Below are 16,408 nucleotides of genomic sequence, written 5' to 3'. Positions count from 1 at the left end.
ATTTGGAAGGCAGAGGGAGACACACAGACTGACAGACAAATACTTTCAATTTGCTGGTTCATTCTCCCAAATGGACACGCAGCTGGGGCTGGGCTAAACCAACACCAGGAGCTTAGAACTCAATCCAGGTCTCCCATGTGGGTGACAGGGAACCAAGCACTTGAGCCATCGCCTGCTACCTTCCAGGGTGCACACTACCACGAAGCTGGAACAGAAGAGGAGCAAGGACTCAAACCCAGGCACCCTGATGTGCGATGTGGGCAACCCAAGCAACGCCTTAACCACTGCACCAAATGCCCACCCCACCCCTCCACCCCCATTTTTTGTGTCATCTCTCACAGTGGCTTCCCTCCAGTCTTGGAGTAGATTAAAGCACAACACTTGGGGATGAGGTTTAAATTAAAGGTCAGCTGCTCAATTCACTAGTGTGAAGGGGAAAACAAACTTCCTTAGACTTGATCAAAAGCAGGTAAACACAGAGAAGACCCTGGACCAAACTGAGTTAGGCACCCTGCAGGTCTATTAGCAATGGGAATTTTGGAACTGGTAGCACTCAATACGTCTGTCTCTTGGGTCACAATACTTAGATCCCGTGTGTAGCGGTCATTGCTGGTGTTTCCTTTCTTCCTTGGGCCTTCTTCTTCCTATATTCCTATATCTGCTCTGTATTTGTGGAGAGAGGCCTCTCAGTTTTCTAATCTCATTTTGCTTCACTGACATCCTCTAATAGTTTGAAGAAAGGTACACGGAAGATAAATGCTGTAGATAATTTCATGTCTAAATACAGCATGTGTTCTGGTGTCTCCGTTGATAGTTTGGTAGATACAGGATTCTAAATTGTAGATACGTCTTCCTTCAGAATTTTGAAGATGGCACTTGGTTTCTGTGTTGTTGATGAAAGATTCAAAGCCACTTTTGTCTCTAGTGTGTAATTTGCTTTCCTCCTTATCTGGGTGCTTGTGACAGTTTATCTTCTGTGTTCTGAAATTTCACAGTGGAAGTCCTTGGTGAGGACCTATTTTCATTCATTGTGCTCAACCCAGTGGTCACACGGGAAACTACATACATGTAGCAGCCACATCCTTCAGTTTTCTAGACTTAATTCATTAGTGAATTTCTTGCACTCATTTTTTCTGTTCTCACTTTCTGAAAATCCCATTATCCAAATATTGAACTTTCTAAGACTTGCTGTTTTTCCAACTCTATCATGTGCCCTTCCTAGGAATTTTTCTTGTGTTGTTTCTCTTCAAGTTGATCTTATCTATTGCCTTTTAGTTCTGTGTTCCATATTAGAGATTCTCAGTTGCTTGGTAATCTCTGGTTATCAGCTCATGAATAAGACACAAACGTGATTAGAAGTTTAGAGGGGGCCGGCGCCATGGCTCACTTGGTTAATCCTCCACCTGCGGTGCTGACATCCCATATAGGCCCCGGGTTCTAGTTCCAGTTGCTCCTCTTCCAGTCCAGCTCTCTGCTGTGGCCTGGGAGGGCAGTGGAGGATGGCCCAGGAGACCCACCTGGGAGACCAGGAAGAAGCACCTGGCTTCTGGCTTCGGACTGGTGCAGCGCGCTGGCTGTAGCAGCCATTTGGGGAGTGAACCATCGGAAGGAAGACCTTCCTCTGTGTCTCTCTCTCACTGTCTGTAACTCTACCTGTCAAATAAACAAATAAGCAAACATAAATAAATAAGAAGTTTTGAAAACATGAGTATGCTTGCTGAATTAAGGTCAGACAAATCTAAACTCCCAGTTGGAAAATTCGAGGGGGTCTTTCTTTTGGGAAACGCCTGTTGAGGTGTCTTTTGGCCTGGTCTCTTGGGTGGTCAGATTCCATAGTCTTATGACAGCTGGCCTTCAGGGTAAGAGCCTATTGCTGCTTCTTTTTTGTTTTTATTGCACTATTTTTCTTTCTTTTTTTTTTTAAAGTAAATATAAATTTCCAAAGTACAGTTTATGGATTACAATGGCTTTCCCCGCCACCATAATTTCCCTCGCACTCGCACCCCTCCCATCTCCCATTCAGAGCTGTGTTGGTGGTCATTGCCTTTATTTTATATATATATATGCATGTATAAAATTATATAAATATGCATATATTTTATACTTATATTACTGAATCCCTCTGTTTTTAGTTCTTTTCTGTCTAGAGTTCCTTGCCTCTAAATATTTGCCCATTTAGGGAAAACATAGTTGCACTACTGTGTGGAGTTGGGGAATGAACCTAGGGAGCTAACTTCTTTTGTTTTAAAGATTTATTTATTTATTTGAGAGGCAGAGTTACACAGCGAGAGAAGGAGACAGACAGAGGTTTTCCATCCACTGGTTCATTCCCCAGTTGGCTGCAACAGCTGAGCCGATCTGAAGCCAGGAGCTTCTTCCAGTCTCCCACCTGGGTGCAGGGGCCCACGGAGTTGGGCCATCTTCCACTGCTTTCCCAGGCCATAGCAGAGAGCTGGATCAGAAGTGGAGCAGCTGGGACTCAAACCAGCACCCATATGGGATGCCGGCACTGCAGGTGGCAGCTTTTCCTGCTACACCACAGTGCCAGTCCCAGGAGCTGACTTTAAAACGGCTTGCCTGGTTATGTTTCTTTTGGCCTCACCTCACACATTTTATCCTGATGCTCTCAATTTCTGTGCCCTTGAGGATTTTCTGATGTAAATTGGATTGGGTCTCAGCCGAACCCACCGTTGGCTTGAGGTGGACTTTCTCACATCAACTGAGTCTACGCCACCATGCACCTTCTGGGGTTGCCACATTTTGTTGCTGTTGTCTCCTTTCGTTCTCCCTGCTTATGTGTTTTTCCTTTAGCTTTAGTGGATTTTAGGAAGAAATGAAATCAGATACCAGCTTACCCGTAGTTGTACTCTAAAAAGAGGTCGAAGGCTCTCTGTCTTTTGCCATTGACCAATGAGCCCTGGCTGCCATATTGTGTGTTCTAGATGTGAGCCACTTTTTAGTCTTAGCTGAATTGGAACAATTCCAGGAATTGCAGAAGGAAAAATAGTCTACCCTTAAGTGTATTTTGAGGATTGTTTGTAAGTATTCTTATGCTATTTATAATAACTCAGTAAAGAGCTGAATTCAGTGCTCTCCCAAAGACTTGCCCAAATGTAAAGATACTGATATAACGTACATGTTATTTAAGGTTTCTTTTTTAATTTGGCAGGTAGAGTTATAGATAGTGAGAGAGAGAGAGAGAGAGAAAGGTCTTCCTTCTGTTGGTTCACCCCTCAATGGCTGCTACGGCCGGCGCACCATGCCAATCTGAAGCCAGGAGCCAGGTGCTTCTTCCTGGTCTCCCATGCGGGTGTAGGGCCCAAGGACTTGGGCCATCCTCCACTGCACTCCTGGGCCACAGCAGAGAGCTGGACTGGAAGAGGAGTAACTTGGACTAGAACCTAGCGCCCATATGGGATGCCGGCGCTGCAGGTGGAGGATTAACCAAGTGAGCCACGGCGCCGGCCCCTGTTGTTGGAGTTTTTAATAAAATTTTGACCAACATCATTTAAGCATCTTACTATTAGGATACAATACTTTTCAAAGCTTGAAAACTGATAAACCCTAAACATAGTTGTGAGATTGGTCCCTTGTCAGATGTAGTGACTCCTGCCTAAGTGATCTAACCAAGGGAGCCATGGCGGGCAGGTCATTAGCATGAACTGTTTGGAAAAAAAAACAAAAATTAGTACTCTGTTCTTTGCACTGGTTGCAAAGTGTTAATTTGGTTGTGACTGAGCCTTCAGACCTTCATAAGCAGCTTTCCTGATAGGAAGCATTACATTTGAAAATACTTTCTAGAATTGTTTCTGAACCATTTAACTTAAGGAAATGAGTAAATGATTTTTTTTAAACCACTTTAAGGGCAACATAATTATTCGCATCAGTGGTAACCTAGGCAGTTTGGGAAGGAACATAAACTTGGCCCAAAAGTTCAAGGTAATTCCACTAAGAATTGGCCATTCTAAAGAATATGTTCTGCATTTGATACATCTGAGAGGGAAACAGTGTGTTGGGACGCTGTTGGTAGGTGAAAATCACAGTTTTTCCCATGGCTCACCGTTATAGTTGAAGACACTAGGGCTACAAGACCAGTAGAAATGAATAGCCAAATAGATTTTGTGTGTGTGTGGTCTAGATAAAATTTTTTTTTAAAGATTTATTTATTTGAAAGAGTTAACGGGGAGAGAGAGAGAGTGGAGGGAGAGAATCTTCTATCTGCTGGTTCACCCCCCAGATGGCTACAATGGTCAGGGCTGAGCCAGGCCAGAGCCAGGAGCCAGGAGCTTCTTCCACGTCTCCCATGTTGGTAGCAGGGGTCCAAGCACTTGGGCCACCTCTCACTGCTTTTCCCAGGCCAATTAGCAGGGAGTAAAATTGGAAGTGGAGCAGCAAGGGCAGGAGCCTGTGCCATATGGGATGCAGGCAGCAGCTTTCCTGGCTATGTCACAGCACCAGCCCGAGCCTGGATAATTTTAAAACTCCAAGACTAACTCAATTAGGGGCATCTTAAAGTGCAACAATGGTCGGTGGCTTTCTTATTGTCAGCTGTAATGTTTGACTATAGTCCTGGGCACTTTTATATGTTGTTGCAGTAGCATGCATTCCCGTGTCTCATAGACTCCTTCATGTGCAAATGTAGACATGCTGAGTTTTTGTCCGGGGTCACGGTGTCTATAGCAGAGTCAGAACTGATTCTTTATCCCGAACCAGATTTATTCATGACTGATTGTATTCCCTTTGTGTTCCAAAGCTCCAAGTGCTTTGCCAGCTTTAATGTTTATACTTGCAAAATGACTAAGATAAGGGTGGTATTATCCGGTCCTGCCTTCTTTTAGCTAAATGGTGGTGGGTGTGAAGAGATACCAAATTGTGCGGGGAGTCAAAGTTGGGATGGGAGGCTCCTTAGAGGCTGCTTGACTATTTGTGTGTATGAGTTGTGTTGACATTCCTCTGGATGAACATGTTAGCCAGCGTCTTCCGGATTTTATACAGATAAGGAAAAGGACAAGGTAATTGTCTCCAAATATTTGAAGGCAGTGATACTGAAAAGGAAATAGGATGAAGGATACAATGGGACTAAGATAGGGAAGAGAGACTTGGGGTTAATTTAGTCAAATGATTTTTTTTTTTTTTTTTTGACAGGCAGAGTGGACAGTGAGAGATAGAGACAGAGAGAAAGGTCTTCCTTTGCCGTTGGTTCACCCTCCAATGGCCGCCGCGGGCGGTGCGCTGCGGCTGGCGCACCGCGCTGATCTGATGGCAGGAGCCATCAGGTGCTTCTCCTGGTCTGCCATGGGGTGCAGGGCCCAAGCACTTGGGCCATCCTCCACTGCACTCCCTGGTCACAGCAGAGAGCTGGCCACAGCAGAGAGCTGGCCCGGGACAGAATCCGGCACCCCGACCGGGACTAGAACCCGGAGTGCCGGCGCCGCAAGGCGGAGGATTAGCCTAGTGAGCCGCGGCGCCGGCCAAACAAACTTTTTAAAATACACTGAGGTTTGGCTGGCTATGTGATGCCACGTGTGTCATGGGATTCAAAACTAAGACGATCTCTGCTCTCAAATGAAAAAGGTTTTGATAGGCAGCTCTACAGCACGGAGCGGCAGAGGGCCAAGTGTCAAGGAGAGAGCTTTGGAGAAACAGGGCATTAGGTTGGGGGCTGGGGTGGAGGGAGGCGGAAGGAGAACAAAGACAATGAAATGAGGCCACATGGGAGCTTATTTAGGTCTGCGTCTTGGCTCAGGAGGAAGGTAGGGTTTGTGTGGAAGAGTTGTGGGAAAAGACGGCCAGAGGCTGAGGTGGACAGAGCTGGTGTGGGAAATGACCTCTGACAGTGTCTAACAGGGGAGAGACATGTAGGACTGTGCTTTAGGCTGGGGGTGGGAAGGCAGGAGAGACTGAGGGTTCTTTGGGTCAACGAAAGAACCCCAAAAGGATCTAGGAGTTGGCCACAGAGGGTCTGTCAGTGACCCCCAAAACTGCAAATTATGTCGCATGCGTGTATGTGTTTTATGAAGCTATTGAAGGAAGTCCACAGTGCAGGAAGAAGTCTATTCTACTAAACCAGAGGAAGGTTTCTGGCTAATAAGGGGGTTGGGAACAGAAAGAAGGGGAAAGCATTCAAGAAAGTTTTCATAAATGCCAGAGAATGTTTGCTAGTTACTGACCACACTTGAAGGATAACAGAAAAACAGTTTCATGACTGTCTTAGAGTTCTCCTAGATCATTCTTTAAAAAATATTTATTTATTTTGAAAGTGTTAGAGAGGGGGAAAGAGGGAGAGATAGATAGACCTTCCATCCACTGTTTCACTCCTCAGTTGGCCACAGTGGCCAGCACTGGGTCTCCCATGTGGGTAGCAGGAGCCTAAACATTTGGTCCATCCTCTATGGCTTTTCCCAAGTCATTAGCAGAGAGCTGGATCAGAAATGCAGCAGCCAGAACATGAACTGGTGCTCGTATGGGATGCCAGCATTGCAGGTGGCAGCTTTTACCTGCTGTACACAATGCTGGCCCCAGAATTCTCCTAGATCTCCCACTAGACTGTAAGCTCTGTGATGGCAGAGAACACATCAAGCTTATTAAATGTTATATTCCCAGAACCTAGCTGCGACATTGTAGGCTGTCAAATATTTCACCTGAACGAGAGTGAAGTAGATGAGGGTGCTTATAAAAGTTTGTGGAAAGTGGATTTAGGATATTTATTTTGATACAAAAATTTTAAAACCTATGAATATTTTTTGTTATGCTTGTTTAATTTTATTTGCTTGAAAGGCAGAATGAGAGAAAGAGGACTTCCATCTTCTGGGTCATTCCCGAGAGAGAGAGGGAGGGAGAGAAGGGGAGAGAGAGAGAGAGGTCTCTTCTACCTGCTGGTTCACTCCACAGCTCCAGGGCTGAGCTAGGCCAAAGCCAGCAGTCAGAAACTCCATCTGGGATCTCCCACATGGGTAGCAGGGACCCTGAACCATCACCTGCTGCCTCCTAGGCAGGAATCTAGATCAGTCTAAGTCACTCCAATAATGGGATACAAATGTCCCAAGTGAAGACTTACCTTCTTGTCCACCCCCATGCATCGTTTTTTGGAATACACATTTTCCATGAACTTGGCTGCAGTTTTGAGTCACATAAATGGAACAATTAATTGTGCTGCATTTTTTATTGTTGTCTTTCTGTTTTTCTTGTTTGTTTTAATGTGGACTCATGAAAGGGCACCACTGCAGTTCAAATAGATGATTTTCATTTTTGGATTTATTGGTTCGAGGCTCCCGGTTGAAGTGTCCAGGGAACCAGTGGAAATGTGGGTGTGGTTCGGAGGAGAAAGGCCAGAGTAGAGAGACAGCACTGGGGTCATCTTCCCAGGCAACAGAGGTAAGACTGGAACCTTGGCGGAAATGGAGATGAAGTGAAACGGGAAATGGCTGCCAGCATCCCACATTTGCCAGCTGCCTGCCCACAGCTGCCACCTGCATGATCCCAGCTGAAGGCCCCCTGCTAGCGGGATTTAACCTGGGATCTTTCCGGAAGGAATCTGAGACGTGTGATGCACAGGAGAGTGAAGTGAGGGGTGGCGCTGATGGTGTCAACTGAGGAGCTAGCACTTGTGTGGTTTATCACATCTAAAGTGGATGTGCCACTTCTTTGTCAAAACTGCCCAGAGAGCCCCTCGTTCACCCCCAGTCCCTTCCTGAAGAAATGTGGCCGTAGCTGACGCGGGACCCAGTCCCTCTCCACAGCAGAGCAACGTTCTCTACTTCGTGTGACTGTGCCTCTGCTCCTTGCAGAGCTGTTCCCTGGCTGGGAATGTGTACACAGTTCGTATCTTAAGATCTGCTCCTCCTTGGAGCTTTCTCTCACACCCCTAGGCAGATTGAGGTGGTCCTGCCTCCCTTTGGACCTTACCTATGCCTTTTTTATACTGTAGTCTCCTTAAAGACGGGGTGTTTCTGTTTGCCTGTGTAACTGGCCCTCTATCCATGGATCGCACATACATGGTTTCAACTCACAAGGGGTCAAAAATATTTGGGGGAAATTGTCTCTATACTGAGCACGTACAGACTTTTTCTTGGCATTATTCCCTAGTATAGTACAGTATAGCAGTGATTTACATTACATTTGAATGTGTTGGGTAGCACAAATAATGGAGAGATGATTTAAGTATATGGAAGGGTGCAAAGGTTATTTGCAAATACTGTGTTATTTTACACAAGGTCCTGGAGCATCTGGGAACTTTGGTATCCATGGGGGATCCCAGACCCAATTGCCTGTGAATACTGTGTGATGACTGTGTATACCCAGGGTTCAGCATAGTGCCTGACGTTCAGTTTAAGTGAATGAGGGAATAAAGGAAGCTTTGACTGATGGGGGAGGAGCTATTGCATTTTATTGGTAGGAGATTAGTGATGATCTTTAAGGGACTGGCTTTAATGCAGTGGAGGCATAGGAAACCAACTGCAGAAAAATGAGGAATGAAGAATGACTGGGAGTTAGAGAGTTGGGGATAGTGCAGGCTGAAGACGTTTGATGAGGATAGGAACACCACAGTTTTGATCGAGAGCTTTCACTCCCCCACGGGAAGTCATAGCCTGTTAGAAGTTGGAGACAAAATTATTTGAAAAAAATGAATTGATGCTAGAAGGCTGAAATCCGGAGCATGTGTGGAGGTGAAGGAGATGGATTCTTTCCCTCCAAGGTAGGAAATAAAAAAGACCTCGAGGTAAAGACAAGGAACATTAAGGGAATCCATCAGCTCAGTAGGATGAGTGACAGGAGGTGATGTCAGGGTTTGGCCCTTGAGAACCACAAAACGTACTACACTTTGGGGACGTACAGGGAGGAGAAAGAACGCAGAAAACAAGTGGTGAGCAAGAACCAAGGGTCCTGTTGGGGTTGGCGTGTACCTGAAATGGACTCAATCAGCGTAATTTCACATTGCCCAGAAATGTTCACCTGTCTTAGGGATTACTTTGGTCTTCTGGCAAATAGAAATGCCAACTAACATGATATTGGGACTTTGAGAAGGCACCAAGGTATCAAAGTGCTCACTGTGAGCTCTAGGCCCGTGGAAAGTCAACAGTGGGGGGCACTCTTCAGGCCTGCTGTTGGTCTCTTAAAGGAGACTCACAAGTTACACAGCCTCTTGTCAGAAGAGCCACATAGGCAGAGCCGCACCAAGTAAATCACACCTCTCCATGATCCCTAAAATTTCTTTCAAAATTCAAGATTTTTTAAATAATTTTGAGATTACTGCAGAAGTTGATTATCACTAGAATTCAAAATTAAGTGTAAAATCGAACAGAATAGGCCAGCGCCGCGGCTCACTAGGCTAATCCTCCGCCTTGCGGCGCCGGCACACCGGGTTCTAGTCCCGGTCGGGGCTCCGGATTCTGTCCAGGTTGCCCCTCTTCCAGGCCAGCTCTCTGCTGTGGCCAGGGAGTGCAGTGGAGGATGGCCCAAGTGCTTGGGCCCTGCACCCCATGGGAGACCAGGAGAAGCACCTGGCTCCTGCCATCGGATCAGCGCGGTGCGCCGGTCACAGTGCGCCGGCCGCGGCGGCCACTGGAGGGTGAACCAACGGCAAAAGGAAGACCTTTCTCTCTGTCTCTCTCTCTCACTGTCCACTCTGCCTGTCAAAAAAAAAATAATCGAACAGAATGTATTTTTGTTTCATAAGCGTGCCAGCCGTAGTGGCCATTTGGGGGGGTGAACCAACGGAAAAGGAAGACCTTTCTCTCTGCCTCTCTCTCTCTCACTGTCTAATTCTGCCTGTCAAAATAAAAAAAAATTCACAATAGTCAAACTCCATATATTGATTTTCTTCCAGGGATGCCTACATTTCCTTTATTAAAAAAAAGGCTTATATATTTTATTTGAAAGGCAGTTACAGAGAGAGAGAGAGAGAGAGCGAGAGAGAGAGCGTGATCTTCTATTAGCCGGTTCACTCCCCAAATGGCTGTGATGGCTAGGGCTGGTTTATGTTAAAATCAGGAGCCTGGAACTCCACCTGGGTCTCCCACATGGGTGCAGGGGCCCAAGCACTTGTTCCATCTTTGCTGCTTTCCCAGGCACATTAGCAGGGAGCTGGATCAGAAGTGGAGCAGCCAGGACTCAGACGGGCATCTCTATGGGGTGCCAGTGTCACAGGTGGCAGCTTAACCTATTGTGCCACAACAGCCCCTCTATTTTCTTTTTAATAACATCCACATCATCATTTAAAAAAAATTCAATAAACATGTATTGAGTATGGATGTACTAGGCTATTAGAGGCATTAGGGATACAGTTGGGAATAAAACAGAAATGGCTCCCTCTTTCTAATAGCTCATACTGAATTGGTAGAGATGACATTAAGCAATCCAGTACAGTCATATAAAAATGCAAAAGAATATAAGGAAGGTATTTGTAAGCAAGACATAAAATACAAGACCTAAAAGGAAAAAAATATTGATCAACTTACTGAACTTTAACTTAGAACTTTTACAAATATAAGACAAAACAGGGGGGCCGGCTCTGTGGCACAGTAGATTAATCCTCCACCTGTGGCTCCGGCATCCCATATGGGTGCCGGTTCTAGTCCTGGCTGCCCCTCTTCCAATCCAGCTCTCTGCTATGGCCTGGGAAAGCAGTAGAAGATGGCCCAAGTCCTGGGGCCCCTGCACCCGCATGGGAGCTCCTGGTTCCTGGATTCGGATTGGCACAGCTCTGGCCGTTGTGGCCATCTAGGGAGTGAACCAATGGGAGGAAGACCTTTCTCTCTGTCTCTTCTTCTCAGTGTCTGTAATTCTACCTCTCAAATAAATTTTAAAAATCTTTAAAAAAAAAAAACCGACAACAACATAAACAAAATCATATCAACAACAGGAGAAAATATTTACACCTATGTGACAGACTAGGGATTACTATCCCAAATATATAAAGAATGCCTATGAATCAATCCTTTAAAAAAGACAAACCAACTAAAAATGACCAGAGACAACTTGCAGACAAAGATCACTGAGAATGTTTTGTCTTGTGATTAAGAAAATTGAAAAATATTGGTAAGGTACAGGCAGGTGTGTATCTGATGTACTTTTGCTGTGATTATAAATTAGTGCAGCCTTTTTGTGAGAATGAATTGAGAATGTGAAAATGCCCACTCAGTTCAACCTGATAATTGTTCTGCTTGTACTATACACAAAGAACTATACATAAAGATGTAAAAATGGCCTGACTGTTCATTAACAGCTCCTCTGTAGGCCATCATACTACAAAACACCATGAAAAAGTTAAAAGAATGAAGTTTCTTTTTTCTTTTGACAGAGTTAGACAGTGAGAGAGAGAGAGAGACAGAGAGAAAGGTCTTCCATCTGATGGTTCACTCCCCAAATGGCCGCTATAGCCAGTGCTGCGCCGATCTGAAGCCAGGAGCCAGGTGCTTCTCCTGGTCTCCCATGGGGTGCAGGGCTCAAGCACTTGGGCCATCCTCCACTGCACTCCTGGACCACAGCAGAGAGTGGGACTAGAACTCGCTGTGCCAGCGCCACAGGCGGAGGATTAGCCTAGTGAGCTGCAGCGCCAACAAAGTGAGTTTCTATGCTCAAGATCTACAAGGCACATGATGAAGAAGCTATGCACAATATCCTTTAAAACTACATATAGGAGCCGGTGTCATGGAGCACTGGGTTAATGATGTACAATGAATGAGGGGAAGAGGAATGAGAGCTGAAGTTTGTAAGTTGGCCAGGGGCTTGGTGGTTCATGGCTTTAGTCTCTAGCCATGAAGACTTCTGTGTTGTCCCAAGAGTGATAGGTGAACAGTGACAGTGACAAGGTGTCTCTGTGGAATGGGTATATTCAACACAAACGTGATATGATTTGGCTTATTTCCAGTCATGGTTGAGTGGATGATGAAGATCACACCTTGGGTCTTAGAGTTCCCAGCCCACATTCTATTTAGCCTGTTAAATGTGTTTTTCTTGCCCTGGAAGTAGGGGAAAGGATAGAGAATGAACAGAAAAGAGTCCATAGTAAAATGTTTTTATAACCTTGAACTGTTTTAATTAATCAGAAATGTGGAATGACCAAGAGAGGGTGAGACAGGTACAGAGACACAGAGAAGGAGAGAGTTTTTCCATTCCTTGGTTCATTTCCCAAATGCCCACAACAGCCAGGGCTGGGCCAGGCAGGAGCCGGGGGCCAGGAACTCCATCCAGGTCTCCCCTGTGGACGGTAGGGACCCAAGCACTGGGACCATTATCTGCTGCTTTCCCAGGTGCATTAGCAGGAAGCTGGATTGAAAGCAGAGCTGGGTCTCTGATGGTGCTCCAGCTTGATCCATTACACCGCAGTGCTGGCCTCTGTAGTGTAATGGTTTAGATTGGGAGTTGAGAACTCAAACTGCCTAGATTTAATAGCCGGCTCCACCATTTTCCAGGTGGGCGACACTGAGCAGGTTACTTAAATCTCTAAAACTCAGAGTGGTACATCAGATCAGGATAACAGAATGTGTACTGTTATAACAGCGTTGTGGTAGAGCTTAAGTAAAATAATCTCTGTAAAGTACTTAGCATTTTACCTCTTCAGGAAACATTAGAAATTATTACCTGTCCTATTACTGTTGGTATAAGAAAGAGAGGCACAGCTTAAGAAAGCTGGCGTATTTAGGCCAGAAAGGAAGGGAACCACCCACAAATATTTGAATGCTTTTATTGAAGATTTAGATCATTTTTGCAGATGTCGTTGGAGACAATTAAAAACTTATGGGGATGGGGCCAGCGCTGTGGCACAGCTGGTAAAGCTGTTGCCTGCAGTGCCGGAATCCCATATGGGTGCCAGTTCAAGTCCTGGCTGCTCCACTTGTGATCCAGTTCTCTGTGGTGGCCTGGGAAAGTAGTGGAGAATGGCCCAAGCCCTTGGGCCTCTGTACCTGCATGGGAGACCTGGAAGAAGCTCCTGGCTCCTGGCTTCAGATTGGCCCAGCTCCGGCTGTTGCAGCCATTTGGGGAGAGGGCCAGCAGATGGAAGACCTCTCTGTCTCTGCCTCTGCCTCTCTGTAATTCTGCCTTTCAAATTAAGCAAATAAATCTTAAAAACAAAACAAAACAAAACAAAACAAAACTTAGGATATTTAAGAAAGACCCAGCAATGGCCAAGGACTGGTAAAGGGAATTCCTTGCCTTTATTGAAACACTGGACTAAGTGGCCCCCAAAGTTCCTTCTGAATCTAGAATTCACTTATTAGTGATAACCTCAAATAATCCCGGGAGTATAAACGTAATGGTAAACCCTGCTCTGAGAGATTCACCTTGAAGATCTCCAGACAGCCTGGTGAGAGTCCGAGACCCCTGATGAGCACCAGCAGAGCGTTGCTACGCACCTGATGGCCTTGGGGAAACCGCTTTTGGTCTCTGTCCTTCATCTATGCGCTGAAATCGTCCTACTCGGGCGACTGCAAGGCTTTCCTGAAAGATGGCAAATGAAAGTGCCCTGAGGACCAGCGCGTGATACAGATGCAGAGAGCGATTGCTGTGATGATTCTCTGCAGGCTGTTTTTCTCAGTATACCGTGACCGCACCTCACACTTGGGGCTGGGGACTTGGGCATAAAGCTGTTGACTGCACGCACCGAGCAGTTCTCACTCCTGGGAATGGCACCCCTGACTTTCCACCAAGAAGACATTCAGTCCAAGTGGCTTCCAGGTCTGAACCCTGCTGAACAACCCCCCTGGGGGAGAACTGATACTTTAGGTTTGATTGCTTCAGACTAGCAAGATGACAGCTTTGAGTAATTATCCTGATTATATTTGACACCTAAAGAGCTACTCATCTTTACCAGGTGTTATGATAACAACTGCTATTCCACACATACACACACATGCACGCATGCACCACACACCACGCACAGAGTTGAGCGGCTTTTCATTTTGGGAGAAATCTCCCTTTGCAGTATAAAACAGGATATCCAGAGTGTATTATGGAATCCTGTCCCCAGGAAACATTTTAGGAACCACCTCATATGTCCTTGTCTATCTAGAGGAGGCTGAGTTTTAACCCAGTGTAGATGGATGGATGTTTTGTTTATTCATTTAGCATAAATTCATCGAGTGCCAGCCAACTGGAGTGCCAAGGATAACAGCCTCCTTCCTGGCCACTAGGGAAATCACAGCCTCAAAGCGGAGAGGAATATAAATATTTCTTAAAGCTTTTAATTGCAAAATGTAAGGCTTAATGCAAAGTGCACAAAATCAAGGTGTGCAGGGTGCTATGGGAACGTGGTGAAGGGAGGGATTGGTTCAGATGTGGAGGATCAGGGGAAGGCACACCAAAGCAGGCTTTCAAGGGTAAGCAGAGCTTGTTAAGTGAATACTGAGGATTTGGGAGCAGAGAAGGTACAGAAAAGCCGGCATTCCATGCCAGAGCAGTGGCGGATATAAAGACATTGAGAAAGGCGTGGAGGTGCTTTCCAGGAGGTGTGGTATGATTGGAGTTTGTTGGAGGAAAAGCAAGAGGTGAAGCTGGAAAGGTAGAAACTTAGAAAAATATTTTAGAAAAGCACTATACACAAAGGACCAGAGGAGGTTGGTATATAGTGCAGTGGTTAGAGCCACTGCTTAGGAAGCTGTGCCTCGGTTTGCTTTCAACTCCAGCTCTCTGCTAATGTGCACCATGGGAGGCAGCAGGTGATGGCTCAAGTATTTGGGTCCCTGCCACCCACATGGGAGACCCAGATGGAGTCCCTGGCTCCTGGTTTTGGCCTGGCCCAACCCCAGCTGCTGTGGGCATTTGGGGAGTGAACCAGTGATGGGAGCTCTCTGTCTCTCCCTGTGTTTGGAATAAATAAGATAAATACACTTTACAAACAGGATTAGAGAAGAAAACCTGAAGTTATGAAACCAGTTTAAAACTTACTGAGGAAAAACAAAGGGAAAAAAATTTCCTGATTCCACTAACGTAAGAAGAGTAAAATCCATAGAGAAAGCATAGTGGTTCCCAGGAGCTGGGGCAGAGGGCGGTGAAGAGGAGTGAGGAGTTGCTCTCTAATGAATACAGTCTCAGTTTGGGAAGATGGAAAAGTCCTGGAGGCGGCTAGTGGGGATGCCTGGACTACAGTGTGAATATGCCTGATCCACTGCACTGCACACTCAAAAAGGGTTGAGACGGTACGTTTTATGTTGTATATATCCTACCACAATAACAAACAAGGCTATTGCACTAGTCTTGGTTAAAAAAAAAAAAAAGGTGCATGTGATAATGAGGACAGAGAGGAAAAGGGTAAGTTAAATATTGTTATTTTATTTTCTCCCAATAAGACTAATTTAGATATAAGACATTTCTGGTAGATAACTGGCAGGACATATCTGAATGAAGAGGACAACAGGGGACAGAGATGACCCGAGGCCTTGATTGGAACAACTGTGTGCATGTTGGCTTAGTAAGGAGAGAATTATGAATTTGATTTTGTGGGGTCCAATATACAGTGAAAAAACGTACAGGCACTCACACACACATACACAATTAGAGTCAGGAAAAGACAGAGTTAGATGGGGGTCAGCGTTATGCCACAGTGGGTTAAGCTGCCTCCTGGGACGCCATCATCCAATATGAACACCCATTTGAGTCCTGGCTGCCCCACTTCCAATCCAGCTCCCTGCTAATGTGCCTGGGAAAGCAGCAGAAGACGGGCCAAGTGCTTGGGCCCCTGCACCCACGTGGGAGACCTGGAGGGAGAACACAAGAGTTAGAGACAAGGGCAGTAGGAAACTGAGATCATATAGGGAGGAGTGGGATGGGGGCAAAGGGCCATAAATGGGACCTTGGAGAACATCAACTAGTGAGACGGAGAAGATACAGAAGGAAAGGATCAGGAAAAGTGTAATATCTTAAGGGAGCTGAGAGAGAAAAGCATCACTGTTAACGATATCAAACGCAGTGTAGGAGGAGAAGGAATGCAACGGGTGTGTCTGGAACTGGGAAGTCATTGATCACTTTTCCAGAGGGAACACAGAAGCGCAGAGCCAGTGGGTTAAAAAGTGAATGGACCGTCTCACGTGTGGGGCGCGTGGAGATAGTCAGATGGTGTTGAGCAGAGTGGTGGGGCTGGCTGGGTGAGACACAAGTTCCTGTTAGGCAGGGGAAGCAGGTCTGGTGGTCTATTATCCATTATGGTAACTACTGTTAATAATAATGTGCACTTTTCAAAATCACCGAAAGCGTAGATTTTAATCGTTCTCACCACGAAGGAGTGATCACTATACGAGATGATGTGTTTGATTAGGTTGATCTCATCATTCCGTAATGTCCACACGTATATCGTAGCAGGATATGGTACCTCCTAGATATATACAGTCATCCTCTGTCAATTAGAAAGGATGTAAAATTGAGTTTCAAACAAACCGAATGAGGTTTCCGGGAGCGTGGCTGGGACGGCTGT

This window comes from Oryctolagus cuniculus, chromosome 3 (genome assembly GCF_051225735.1).
Source record: "Oryctolagus cuniculus isolate XC-2025 breed Fujian yellow rabbit chromosome 3, ASM5122573v1, whole genome shotgun sequence".
Classification (NCBI taxonomy): domain Eukaryota; kingdom Metazoa; phylum Chordata; class Mammalia; order Lagomorpha; family Leporidae; genus Oryctolagus; species Oryctolagus cuniculus.
The sequence above is the reverse complement of the archived record's forward strand: the minus strand, read 5'-3'. Positions refer to the sequence as shown.